Source organism: Akebia trifoliata, chromosome 12 (assembly GCF_017979445.1).
Source record: "Akebia trifoliata isolate Shusen 1 chromosome 12, ASM1797944v1, whole genome shotgun sequence".
In the NCBI taxonomy this organism is placed as follows: domain Eukaryota; kingdom Viridiplantae; phylum Streptophyta; class Magnoliopsida; order Ranunculales; family Lardizabalaceae; genus Akebia; species Akebia trifoliata.
This window is the reverse complement of record NC_141386.1, coordinates 34452801-34466278: the sequence shown is the minus strand read 5'-3', so window position 1 is coordinate 34466278 and position 13478 is coordinate 34452801. Positions and strand designations below refer to the sequence as shown.

The window sequence follows — 13478 nt, the reverse complement described above, 5'->3', positions numbered from 1 at the left end:
TGAGGTTGGGGAGAATACTTTCGCACTTGCCTCACCAGAAATATAAGTATACTTTTAAGGTCTTTAGAGAGAATATTTGGTGCTATTATCATTAAATAAGAAAGCTGTTATTGACACCCCCATTTTCTTAAGTTATTTATCACACCTTAATTAAAGATACCTTGAAGCATCACAAAAGTTTGCTTCAAGTTATTACTCCCTACGTCACAAAGCATCATAACATATTCAATCAACTTCAACAGTTGTTTATAATTAGGATTAGACTCATATAAAATCCTAAATCTAATAGATATGAATCTAAACACACACACACACACACACACACACAGAGTTTCTAGTCTCTACGAGATTAAGTTGGTAGGTGTACTAATTTTTATTTTAATTAATGGTGTTCACGCTTGGGTTATTTTATTGTTTGTTTCAAATAATGGGATTTACAATATCTATTTATAATTTAGAAAAATTGAATTTATATATAAATTATTATACATTAAGAACATTAAGAAGAAAACAAAAAGAGTGGCTCTATTTGCATACATTGAAATGGTTAAGTGCACTCACTTTCTAACGCTACCCACCAAAAAGTAAAAATACCTAATTGTACACACCTAATAAATCTTTTAACATTTGTTACTCATTGCACCCACCAAAAGGTACTAGACATCTCTCTCGCTCTTTCTAACTTATTTCTTCTTCCTCTTTGCATCTACAACGGTACACCTCTAATTGAGTTAAAGTCTTTCACATGAGAAAATTATGTTCGATAGTTACTTGTTGAATTTGTTTTGTAGTGCTTTATAGGTACCTATCAAATGGGTTTGGGAATGTTCGATAAAAAGTTCTGTTTGGTAGGTACCTACTGAATTATCGAATTTACTTAAACAAATTCAATCTAACACCTACAAAAAAAATTTATCGAAAAATCTCTCAAGTTCTTTGATTTAAATCATTGTTTTGAATATTGTAATAGTGATTTTTCCATCTTCCTTGATGATTAAATGGAAAAAATAAAAGAAAATTTAAAGAAATAAGATAATTTGAAAAGAAAATCTAAAACCTAATCTCCATTGACTCAACCTCTCACAAAATTCAAAAAGAGATAAATATGAAAAGAGAAGAAGAAGTGAGTTTTTTTTTTTTTTGAGATTGTGGTGTGTGCAATCTGTAAACACAAAGGATAAAAATGTAAGTTTCATCTTTTTTTTTACGTTTTTCACTTAAAATGGGTACAATCAGTCATTCATTGTGTGCAAATAGAGCCACTCGTATAAAAAGTGCATGTGGTCCTAGAACAAATGTGTAATTACAAGAATCACCAGTAACTAAAATAAGACGTCACGACAAAAATTTCTTTGTAGGCATGGATAATGATTTTTGTTTTCGACTAATCCAAATGAGAGAAATCCCAATCCTCAAGAATATATGATCAAGAACACTGAATCTTTGACAATGTCTCTTATCTCAATTATCTTAGTAGTGATTAGTAATAAAATAGTCTAAAAGTTTAAGCATGTAAATGCCCCTCAAATGTGGTAAAATAGGAATCAATTTCCAAAGCATGTCATCTAGATGCGCATGGCGTAGAGGATATGATAATTTTTTAGTATTTAAATGCTTTATTAAAGGTGCTCGTATATTAGAATTAAGGCTACAAATTGGGCTGGCTAACCTGAACTCAACCCGATAGATGGACGAGTTTGGGCCGAGTTACATAGAAGATGAGTTGAGCCTGGATTAGAATATCTCAACCCGACCTCAATTCAGATTGAGCATTCAGACAAACTCAACTCAATCCGAACCCGATGTTATATACTAATATATAATTATTTTACTTTTATTTATATAAATTTATTTATTTTTAATTATTTTTTTCCTATAACTAAGGAAAAAAAAAATAACCTTTTTTTTTTAAACTTTTCTTTCTATTGAAGTCCATTAGAATCATTTCATTAAGGGTATCGACATTAAAGACTAAAAAGGAGAGGAAACATAATCGACAATTATTTTTTTTCAATTTAGCTTTTTTATTTTATTTTATTGTTATGGCTTGTGGAGAATTAAATATTATTAATTTGGGCTTTGGTTTGGTATGATTTGTCTAAATATTCTTTCAATGATAAATTTGAAGGTTGTATACAATTTTATTTACTTATTATTTTGCATTCAATGTTGTAATTTTTGTTTAAGATATGCACTTTATTTATTGATCAAAATGAATTTAGGGTTGTTTAACATCCCAACCCAGCCAACCCATCCAAACTGCCTAAAATTATCGAACTCACCAAACTCGAGCTCAACCCGATTTTAGAAGCTCAAGTTCAGGTTGAACTTAGGTTAATGAACACGAACTGGTGGTTGGGTTGAGGTTTTTGCTACTTGGGTTGAATATGAGTTTAACCTCCAACCTCCCCAATTTGCCCAAGTTGCAACTCTAATTGAAATGCATATTAGACACAAGGAGGAAGACGAGATCCTATCTTAAGGATACTAATCAAAGTGCATTTTTTGTTGGGGTTGCTTTCTAAGAGCGAAGCAAATTTATTCCTTAGGCATTATTAGGGCAACGAATTTGGGTCCATTTTCTTCAAAAAAAATCCATTCTTTATAGAAATGTTATAATATGAGAAGCTCATATATATATATATATATATATGGGTTAGGGTGGGGGATTCCCATCTAACATCATCGAGATATGCAATATCTTGAATCTATTCTTAGAAAAATATGTCTTATATTAGTGTGGTATCTGTCAATGAGACTTTGATGCCAAAGTTAGATGTACTGAGTATGATGTTACAATCAACTAATAAAATAGTAATATGTAAGTTACCTTTATTTATAGGTTAAATCGTTATCCTTCCACATAGTCTCATTAACGAGAGAGAGTATTTGTTAATGCTTGTACATGCTTACTCCATCTAAATCATTAATCATATCATGGTCACGTAAAATGAAAATGGTTATGGGGACATTGTTCGTTGTTAGATATCTTTCTTTTCTAATCCTAAGGAATATGTCAAGGGTCCCTTGAGGTTTCTATTTATTTTCATACAATTACTTAGTCTTACTTATAAGTTATCAATAATTTAAGGGAAGATAGAGATAGCAAAGTCATTTAAAATATTTTAAAATTATTTACTAGTAGATGTTTAGTTATAAAATCTTAATTTTTATAAATAAAAAATATATAAATTATTTAAAAAAATTATTGATTGACTCGATCAAGCTTTTATTAATTCAATTAATATTTTTAAAATAACGAATGACTAATCTTCGAGATCCAGATGATTTGTCTAATTTATTTAAGTGATAAATGAGTTTTACGATCACATCCTCTACCTAACCTTAATTATTTTAAAAAGATAGAATTCTTTTAAAATATTTATAATTAATTGTACGGGCATTCTCTTCGAGATTGAGTTAAATAGTAAAAGAGAAAAAGTAATAAAGTTGAAAATGTATTTTTGAAAAAAAGAGAAAGAAAATAAAGTTGGGATGACATTTTAGCAGAGGAGAGAATAAAATTAAAAATTATTCTCGAGATTGATGGTGAGATTAAATCCCAACCTTTACACTCTTATGACGTGTGAAGCACTGAATCATAACCCGTCTGCTTTCATCGGTCTGGGAGGGAAACATTTCGGTTCCCGGTGAAATCTGGATGTTTTCTGTTACAGTCTTTGAAGCAGTGAAGAATCGTTTCGGTGTAACGGTCCCTTTCTCGTTCTCTAGTAAGCCCATCTTTAGGGTTTCTATGCTGATCTTGATTGAAATTTCAATTTTACAGTCTCGATTCTCACCCCGAGTACGTGTTATTGTTTCAATCTTCGTCACATAAGGTTTCTTTTTTCTGCAATTCGTGACCTCCATGAGAATAAATCGAGTTGCAGAGGAAGTAAAGATAGGTTTCACCTTGTTAGAGTTTTCTTATTGGAGGAAATCGATCGAATTTTATGAAAATTCTCAATAATCAATGGCTTTATACTTCAAAGTTCAAACTTTTTTGTTTAATTATGATTTGGTGTTGTTCTAGAACACGGATAGATTGATACATTTGTGAAAATTAGTTACGCAAACCTAGATCCAAATTATTCAAAATTCTGTACGTGTCCTGTGTTGGAATAGATCCACAATAGATTTCCCAACATAAGGGCTTGTTTGGATTACTATTATCGTGCCAAAGAACCATAGTTTTAGGTGCAAATTGCACAAAAACAGCAATTCAATCAGTAAAACTCTTTGCATCACTTTTGCAGCTGCACTAAGGATGCATTTTGATTGTTTTGGTGTGTGCGAGATTTGTATAGTTTGATTATGTTACGCGGACACTTCAGTATAGATTTCAAATTCCTGGAAGGCACTCTCTTTTTTTAGTGTAAATGCTTTGTCTATGATGTATGTTGGGGGTGTCTCTGCGCTACCCGGATAAATGATTCTTTGGTAATTAGGGTGATGGTTTAATTATCAAACAAAAAAAGTGGGTGTTGGATTTTAAAGAGGTCGTAGCGTTAGGGTTGGGGTCTGTGATAAAATAATATTTTGAGAGGGTTTATGATATGTGGAGGCTCCGAGTATTTTGTCTGCTTTTACAAGTATATGGTGCTATTGGGCATTCAGACCTTAAATCTGTGATATGTAACTCAAATTATTCCTTGCATATTAACAAGGAATTGGACTTTGCAGTTCCCCTTTATGTGGATTGTGAATTCATACGGTTTTCAATTTTCAACTAATGGATTCACAAATCAAGCTATAAACAGGCCATTTGCATGAAGCATCTTTCAGATAGAGAACAAAGCTTAACGGTGTATTTCTTTCTATGGTTGTCCAGGAATTTAATTGTTGAATCTTTTGTTCTTGTCATCATCATCATCAAAGCCTTTCCCCATGTAAGAACTAACGATCAGGGATGATCATTAAATTGAATCTGAATCAACATACATTAGTTTTTCATTATCCATTTTGGTGTCATCATTACCATTATGAATAACAAGATGTTGATACTTTGGAATGTTTTTTAATTACTCTTGTGCTGTGTTTTTTTTTAAGATATGCTCAAATATTGGTTCTGCTTATATATTTTAAAGAGATACTTACAAATTCACAGATTGTGGGGTGGCAGGTTGAACGATGGCTTTTGCTGAGGTGATCAAATCTTGCTTGGATTCAATTCGCCAAGTAAGCTTTTTCGAAGCTATGACTCCCATTGTTTCTACATGGTTTTGTCGTTGCTTAATTGTTTCTTTATTTCTTTAAGGATTCTGTTTCCAATGCAATGGTAGATCTGGGACAAATCATTTGTTAAAGTTTATATTTGAGGTACTCTTGAAAAATCATTCAAATGGGATTTGCGGTATCTGTTAGCACTCCTGGTCTTTTTATCTACATCCACAAACTAGATGTAGATGCTCAACCATTAAATCAAAATGAGATTCGTAACATATTCCATTTTTTTTTTATGAAACTTAAATTATAAAGCATTCAGTCGGATTTTTTGTTGATTAGTTTATTGGGTTAGGCATGAATGTGAATGTCAAATCTTCATGCAAACATTTTTCTTTCGACATCAATGTTGGACATGATATTCTTTGATTCAATGACAAAGCTTAAAATTCTTATATATCTTGTCTAAGTTTTCACGATGGTATTGGTTAGATATCAGAGCACATTGAAGATGCCATTCTTTACCTGGATGCTGGTTGTACAGAGGCTTTCCAATTTCTAGGAGCATTTCCAGTGTTGTTGGATCTTGGAGTGCGTGCTGTTTGCAGCTTAGAAAACAATTCTTCTCTTGATGCTGTAAGTAAAGTTTAACGGCATTGTTTTATTGATAAGATGGTCTTACTTATTATGTCTAACATTAGATCCAACCTATTGGTCTATACTACTCAAACTAAGGTGACCACCTTATGTATTTTCTATGCCACAAAATTCTGTTTGTTGTTGATGCTCAAAGAATTAAGGAATGGGTTTTACATGAAAAGCAGTCAGTATTCAGACTAAGTGATTAGTTGACTACCGTGCGATTAGTTGATTCTACACTTCTTTGCTACCTCATTTGATATTTCAAAAAATTTGATGTAGTCAATTGAATGTCATACATGCAATCAATAAAAATGGAAAATACTATGCCCCCCAAATTGCTAATTCTTAGCAGTTAGCTGATAAGAATGTTTTAAATGATGTGTTACAAACATTAGACAACCATATGTAATGTTGGCATCTCAAATGTGGTTAATAATTTTGCAATTGCTTGTTTCCCTCTAGGCTATTGATTGGAACTCAATTTTTGATCATGCAAGGAAACTGGTGGTCATCACATCCCGTCTTCTAAGCGATGCACATCAGTATATTCTACGCTGCCTGAGCATGCATCCCAACGTTCTTCATTGCACTATATTTACATCTATTTCAGAGGTGCTTCTTCAGTTCTTCACCTGATTCTGATTTCTATGGTTTCATCATATGTGTCTTGGGGTTCTTCCTAGTTGAAATATTTTAGTCATGCATTTGGTAACCTTGCTCATAAATATTTCAATACACGTCATTCTTTTTCTATCTTTGATCTATGTATATCATTTTTTCCTGCACTTTGGCATTTATGGAGGAAAGTCCATTGAGTTTATGTCCTTATGATGCATATTTAAAATAGCAAGTATTCTCATTTACTACCTTCGAAAAAAAAAGTATTCTCATTAACTCTTTGAAGGTCCCCATTTGCTAAGTTGGTTATAGTCTGTGGATGTTGATGCCACACCTGAGTTCAAAAGCTGCCTTCACCTACTAATTACTAGCCAGTAATCTCACTTGCCTAGCAAAAAAAAAAAGAAAAAGAAATGTTCTCACTTAACTTTACACATCCTAATTATCTTTCTACTCTATTTATGTATGATTCCAATTAGGAAGTTAGTTCCCTTTTCCAATTTCCATGGAACTCTGGTGAAACTATCAGGTGCACTTTTCGGTTCACCGTCTGTATTGAACATGTAAGGGCATGAAATGACCCCACATGAGACCAAACAGTTATCTGGGAAAATATTGCTACAAATTGGATATAAATATAAATATTTACACACACACACACACTCTCCCCTTATTTTGTATCTGTCATTTGTATTTGCAATTGTTACAACAAATACGTGGATTTGGCCACCATATGTTTATGACTGAAGATGACTGGTTTTTTAGAGGACAAAATTGTATTGTTTTTTACATCTGACAAGTGAAATAAAAGATAACATACTATGTTACCAAATGTGAAATATTAAGGTTCACTAGTTCTCAGTTTTATTAAGAAGTGAACTTCAGCTACTAAATTTTTAAGGTTCCATATTTGATGGTTAAATTGTATTTTATCGATTTCATGAATGTCAGGTTGCTCACTCAGCGTATACTGATTCACCTCTGGGACCAGATGCTTTTCATGAATATGAATCCTTACTTCTCCAAGATTATGAAGAGCTTGTAAAGAAATGTAAGACAAAAGAATGCAATTCACCTCAATTTAGGCCTTCAGAAAAAAGCAACTTCAATGAAAGGTTGGCTTCCGAAGATGAAGGCTGGTTGCAACTCACTTCAAGTTAAGAGGACATCACTTATACTGAAGCTAGCCCCAGTGGAAGAGATTTCCATGAAGCTAACTCAATGAGTTGTAAAGAAGATGGATGGCTAAAAATGGTTGTTTCTGTGCATCACTTCCCTATGATTTTGTGTCCTCTTTCACCAGGAGTCTTTGTCTTACCTTCAGAGGGAACAGTTTCTGAAGCATGTCTATCAAACAAACACGATGATTCCCTTAGCCCTAGGCTGCCTCCCATAAGTACTGGGCTGGTTTCTGATGGTGAAGACACTCCCCCTGGGGCAACTCTTACCGCACATTTTCTTTACCATCTTGTTTCCAAGGTAGTGGGCTCATTTCAAAAAAATAAAACCTTTGTTTTCATGAAAAATTCTCTCTTGGGTGCACTCTGACCATAAGTTTTGTTTTCCAAAACATGTAGATGGATCTGAAGATGGAAATATTTTCCCTTGATGATTTGTCCAAAACTATCGGGAAGATTTTGATGGACACGTCAAGTCTTTATGATGTAGGCCGGTGTAAAAGATCAGCGGGTTTGTTACTTGTTGACCGTACGCTCGATCTAATCACCCCATGCTGTCATGGGGATTCGATTGTTGATCGTATTTTCTCATCTCTGCCTCGTAGGGAAAGAACCACCACCCCTTCTCGTGCAATTCAAAGCGAACATGGCCCTGCTTGTTTACAGCGTGCTCCACTTGATGTTCAGATACCACTCGGAAGAATTCTGAGCAAAGAAGAACCTTTAGAAGCTAAGATTCAGCTAGCAGAAGCAATTGAAGCTTTTGTCAGTGGTTGGAATTCAAGTAATTCTCCTGGGTCTCAAATTACTGATTTGTTGATCTTAGCAGTAGAGTTCATGGTGAGGATTCTGTACATAGTGACTTTGGGTTACTTAAGGGGTCATTTGTCCCAACTGAGCATTATCAGGGAGCACAATACGTGGAGACTACTAGATAGAAGAACAAAAGATGTGTCCTTACTAATTAAAAAGTGGCTACTGGAAGTTCTACGACGGGAAAAATTGTCTATAAATGTGAGAACTCAACCAGGATTTGCTACAAAAGATCTGTATTATATGGTTAAATCTCTGACTAGAGACCAATCATGTTTAATAAGAAATAGAAGGATTATTCAGTTGGCAGCAGCTGCGTTTTTTGCTCTAGGCGAACCTCATAGTTCCCGATGGGATGCATTTATCAGCGCTGAGAGGATATTGAAAGTAAGTGCTCAAGATACAAGTCAGAGTCTTTCTGCTCAAATTCGTGACCTCATCAATAAGAGTGTTTTTGTTAGATCCAATGAACACAAGAACCAGAACATGGAATTTTCCCAAAGTCTTCTCTCTTTCCAAGATGCGCTGCTCCTGGCAATCATTGGATATATTTTGGCTGGTGAAAACTTTCCAACATTTGGTTCTGGTGGCCTTTTTCTTGGGAAGAGGAGCATTTCTTGAAGGAAGCTATAGTGGATGCTATCCTTGAAAACCCATCGGCCACAAGGATGAAATTCCTCCATGGTATAGAAGAAGAGCTTGAAACCAACTTAAACAAGATAAAATCCGGGAAACCCGAAGAGGATTCTCAATGAATCAGCTATTGATGATTTCGATAATAGCGAGCAAGTATATGGAGACATGCAATTGAAGTTGGAATTGCGTTATAGGGTGGATAAACTTTTTAAATTCTTTCATAAATTATCCAGTTTGAAAAGGAGGAATATACCATTAAGAGAAGGTCCGTTGGCTTCAGAAAGTAACTTTGGTGGCGATCCTTGCATAGGTAAAGGATTGCTTTATAAACTTCTGACCTTGGTTTTGGGCAAGCACGAAGTACCTGGGTTGGAGTATCATTCTTCTACTGTTGGTTGGCTCTTTAAAAGTGGGTTTGGTAGATTTGGCCTTGGACAGGTACAAGTTTCTGCACCCTATTTTACCAAAGTTTAATATAGTTTCCTATACGACGAAATAGTCATTAACGTCCCAAGTCCTCGTTGGGATGTTAACATTGTCCATCACATTTTTTTTTTTCAATAATGTCCCTATCCATTTTATCTTTTAGTAAAAAAGATAAGAGTATGTTGATCTTTTATATAATAAATATTTGTTTGCATTAATTACCAAAGCATTAATGCAAAAAAGCATTTATTGCAAATAAAACATTAAATCTAAAGAAGAAATGCCCTTAGCATTTATTATATAAAAAGTATATATTATGTAAAAAGTCTATTATACCTTGTCTTTTTCACTAAAAGACAAAATGTGTAGGGGTATTATTGGAAAAATGTGTTGGAGAATGCTAATATCCCTGAGGTCTTGGACGTTAGCAGCATTCCCCATACATATTTTAAATGAAAGGAGGCCACTCATCAGAAGACCCAGTCTTTTCCTAGTATTTGATTAACTATGATTTCCAAACTCTGCAGGCAAAACCAAGCCTTAGTGACCAAAGTGTGCTGCTGGTTTTTGTTGTGGGGGGCATCAATGGTCAGGAGGTCTGAACTTCTCAAATCCGATCTCATTAATTTTCTATCTTACATTCCTTTAAGTTCATAGATTAGAAGAAATTCTTAGATATTCTAAAGGGTGATGACAGATGATATATATATATTTTTTTTGAAGCTCAGGAGGCATTGTCACAAAGTGGGAGACGAGATATGGAGCTGATTATTGGTGGTACAACTTTTTTAACTCCAGATGACATGTTTGATTTGTTGTTGGGTTCTTCTAGCTACATTTAGTCCTTACCAACATTTTTTAATTAAAAAAAAATAGAAAAATAGAAAAGAAAATACAATATTTATTGGCCATGCTCATCATACCATGTTATGTAACATTTTCATGTGATATATGTCCGAGAGGGAATAAAAAATGGAAGGGATACAAGTGCTGGTCCGTCAAAATGGTTGTCAAAATTTTAATTTGTTATTAAATCTTTGAGACATATATGTATGTATGTATGTGCCTGTGTGTGTGTGTGTGTGTGTGAGAGAGAGAGAGAGGGCCTACTTAAACAAAATAGAAAAAAAAACAAAACTAGAAGGATCCTTTAACAAACATGGCATACACTAAGGGTCGAAGAGAAAAAATCATGGTTTTTTGACTCAAGGGAGGACACGTCAACAATTTGAAAACATGGAGGGGAACATCTAAATTACCCTTGATTATATGTAGCCTCAGAATTTCATGAATCCACCATTAAAAAATGCCCCCAAATCCTGAACTCCTATAATTTAGTCTGCAAAAGTAGCATACTTTAATGACTAATGATAACATGACTCGAAAAAACAAACGCGGTCTGTACTCAGTTGATGTGGCAAGTGCGAAGAATCATAGACTTTTTCCTTGTGTATCCCGAAGAAAAAGATCTATGGTTCTGTGCATTTGCCATGTCAACCGAGTATGGTTTTCCGAGTTAGGTTATCACAATATATTTTTTTTATTTATTGGTAACCTGGAGTTGAGCCCGCGGCCTTAAAGTTGTTTTGCAATGTGTCAAACCAACTGAACTATGGGTTTTACCCAATTAGTTGTATATCTAAGCTTTAATTCTAACATTTTCCTCAGAATTTCAACAATTTAATTACAGATAATAATTAAGCTAAAATAGCTAGTAAAAATGCAAATTCAAATCCTGGTTGTAACCAATTTCAGGTCTATTTCGCTCAAAGCGTGAAATAGTAGTTCAAGCTCATAGAAGCAAGAATGTTTGGACCTCAGTACATTGCACCCACACACTAGAGATCGTCGTGATTGGTGATTTTTATTTTCCTTTGAATTAGAGTACTTTCCATCATAGGCTTTTTTAACAGGCACCTGGAATTGCTTCTTGAAGAAAATGCCCAAATTAAATGAATAGAAACCACAGAAAAGGGTGCTTTTAGTGTGTACGTCTTGTAAAGTGATTTTTGTTTTTGCTTTACAAACGTTTGTATGGCTGGAGAGGAGACATTTTCATAGGGAAAATAAGTTTTTCTAAGAAAATGAAAATTAGAAAAAATATTGTAACTGAAAATATTTGCCTATTTGATTGTACCTAGGAAAATGCCAAAAAGAGAGTTGGGTTTTAGTCTTGAAGGTAGAGTTATCGTGAGAGAATCAAATTCATATTTCCCAGGGCTTAGACCCATAGCTCTTATTGCAAAACAACTTAGGGGCTGTGGGTTCAATTTCAGCTTACCAATAGAAAACATTAAGTTTTGGGCATTTTAGAAGTCTCTCCCTGTAAAATCGGTGATATTAGGTTCACCCCTTGCAAAATGCATTATTAGGTTTACCCCCTTGAATGTAAGTCAACATTGTTTACCAGTGGAAGTTTGATATTTTCCAATTTTGATTTAGTAACTTAAATATTTAAAGAACATTTTGAAAAAAATCAAAATCAAAATTTCAATGATAAATAATCAGGAAAACGTAACGTTGACTTACGGTCAAGCGGTAAGCCTAATCTGACATTTTGGAAAGGGTACACCTAATATGACCAATTTTTAGGGGGAATGTTTCTAAAATACCCTAAGTTTTTCCCACCTTGATGAGAATCTTTTTCTTGAGGAGTTTAGTTGGGGGATAATTTACATGCAAAGCGGGAAAGTCATTCTCTGGGGAAAATGATTTTTCTTTGAAAATACTAAATTTTAAGCATGCAAATTACTCTTTCAAGCATACAATTAAGTTTTATCATTGGCTCTGGCAAATCTTTTTGGGCAAAATAAGTTGTTAAGAAATCTATTTTCTGGGATAATGTTTTTCAAAGTTCGTATAAGAAATTTTAGTTCTTCTGAAAAAATTTAATGCAATATATGATGATTTAGCAAATGTAAGAGAGAAGAATTAGTGCATTTATTAGCCCAAGAATGATTTAGTCTCACGTTGAGTACCCAAGAATGTGAGGGTGGTGGGATTACCAAATTTCGGGATATATTGTAGGGGTCATGCTCGGGAGACAACATGTTTGTCTTATGTGACTTAAATTTTTTGGATTAAGCTCATTTTTCGTGAAGATGATTTCTATAGTGAGGAAATCATCCTCACCGAAAATCAGTCAAATCTGAAAATTTTAAGTCTATCAAAAGTGATTTACAAATTTTCAATAAAAAATCGACAATTCACAATTCTAAGTTACTTTTGATGGACTTAGAGATCATCCTCATTAAAAATCAGTTCAATCCGAAACTTTTAAGCCACATGGGACAAATGTGTTGGCTCACTCCCTAATGTTGGCTCCCGAACGCCACCCTTTTCTTAGACAAGCCTTGTTAGAGTGACCTCAAGATTGGATCTCATATCACACATCCCTGACATGAAAGTGTGTAGGAACCATACATGCTTTTCATCGAGGTACGAATCAAAAAGCATCTATGTTTCCTACACACTTTCATGCTAGGATGTGCAATATGAAGTGCATTCTTAGGGTCACTTCACGTCAAGATCATACCTCATATCGCACATAATGGCATAAAAGTGCATGCTTTGCTATATGCCAAACTAAAGCCATCTACAACAAGGTTGTTTTCCATCTCAGTCTCACAACTTCCAATCATTAAGGCTTCGTCGTTCATTCTCCCACATACTCGATGCCCCAAAATTATAAGTCTTTCATATTTTCCTAGATGTAATAAACATCAAAATGTTTTTTTTTTTTTTAAATCATAGACTTCTTAAGTGTTTTTGACGATAAAGAATAAAAAATCCACTTTAAAATATGTTTACTCGATAGCAATTTAGATTTGAAACTATCACAATATTATGTAATAGCCACTAACATTTCACTACAACCTTGAAAAAGACTTAACCTACATAAAAAGTCTTTTTCTATTTTCCCTTTTTTTTTTTTTTTTTTTGGGATAATTATATCAATTATCAATTGTATTAAATAGTCGGTGAGCAAGATTCCAATATTTT

General features: G+C 33.8%; 1 pseudogene across 1 annotated transcript; it reads left to right on the top strand.

Annotated features, from left to right (window-relative positions):
* The first annotated feature begins 3600 nt into the window (after nucleotides 1-3600).
* Nucleotides 3601-10510, top strand: LOC147389807 (sec1 family domain-containing protein MIP3-like; annotated as a pseudogene). The gene is made up of 8 exons (XR_015170802.1): nucleotides 3601-3805; nucleotides 5123-5178; nucleotides 5656-5799; nucleotides 6268-6417; nucleotides 7375-7902; nucleotides 8001-9488; nucleotides 10004-10072; nucleotides 10205-10510. The product of XR_015170802.1 is annotated as a sec1 family domain-containing protein MIP3-like (transcript).
* The last annotated feature ends 2968 nt before the right edge of the window (nucleotides 10511-13478 follow it).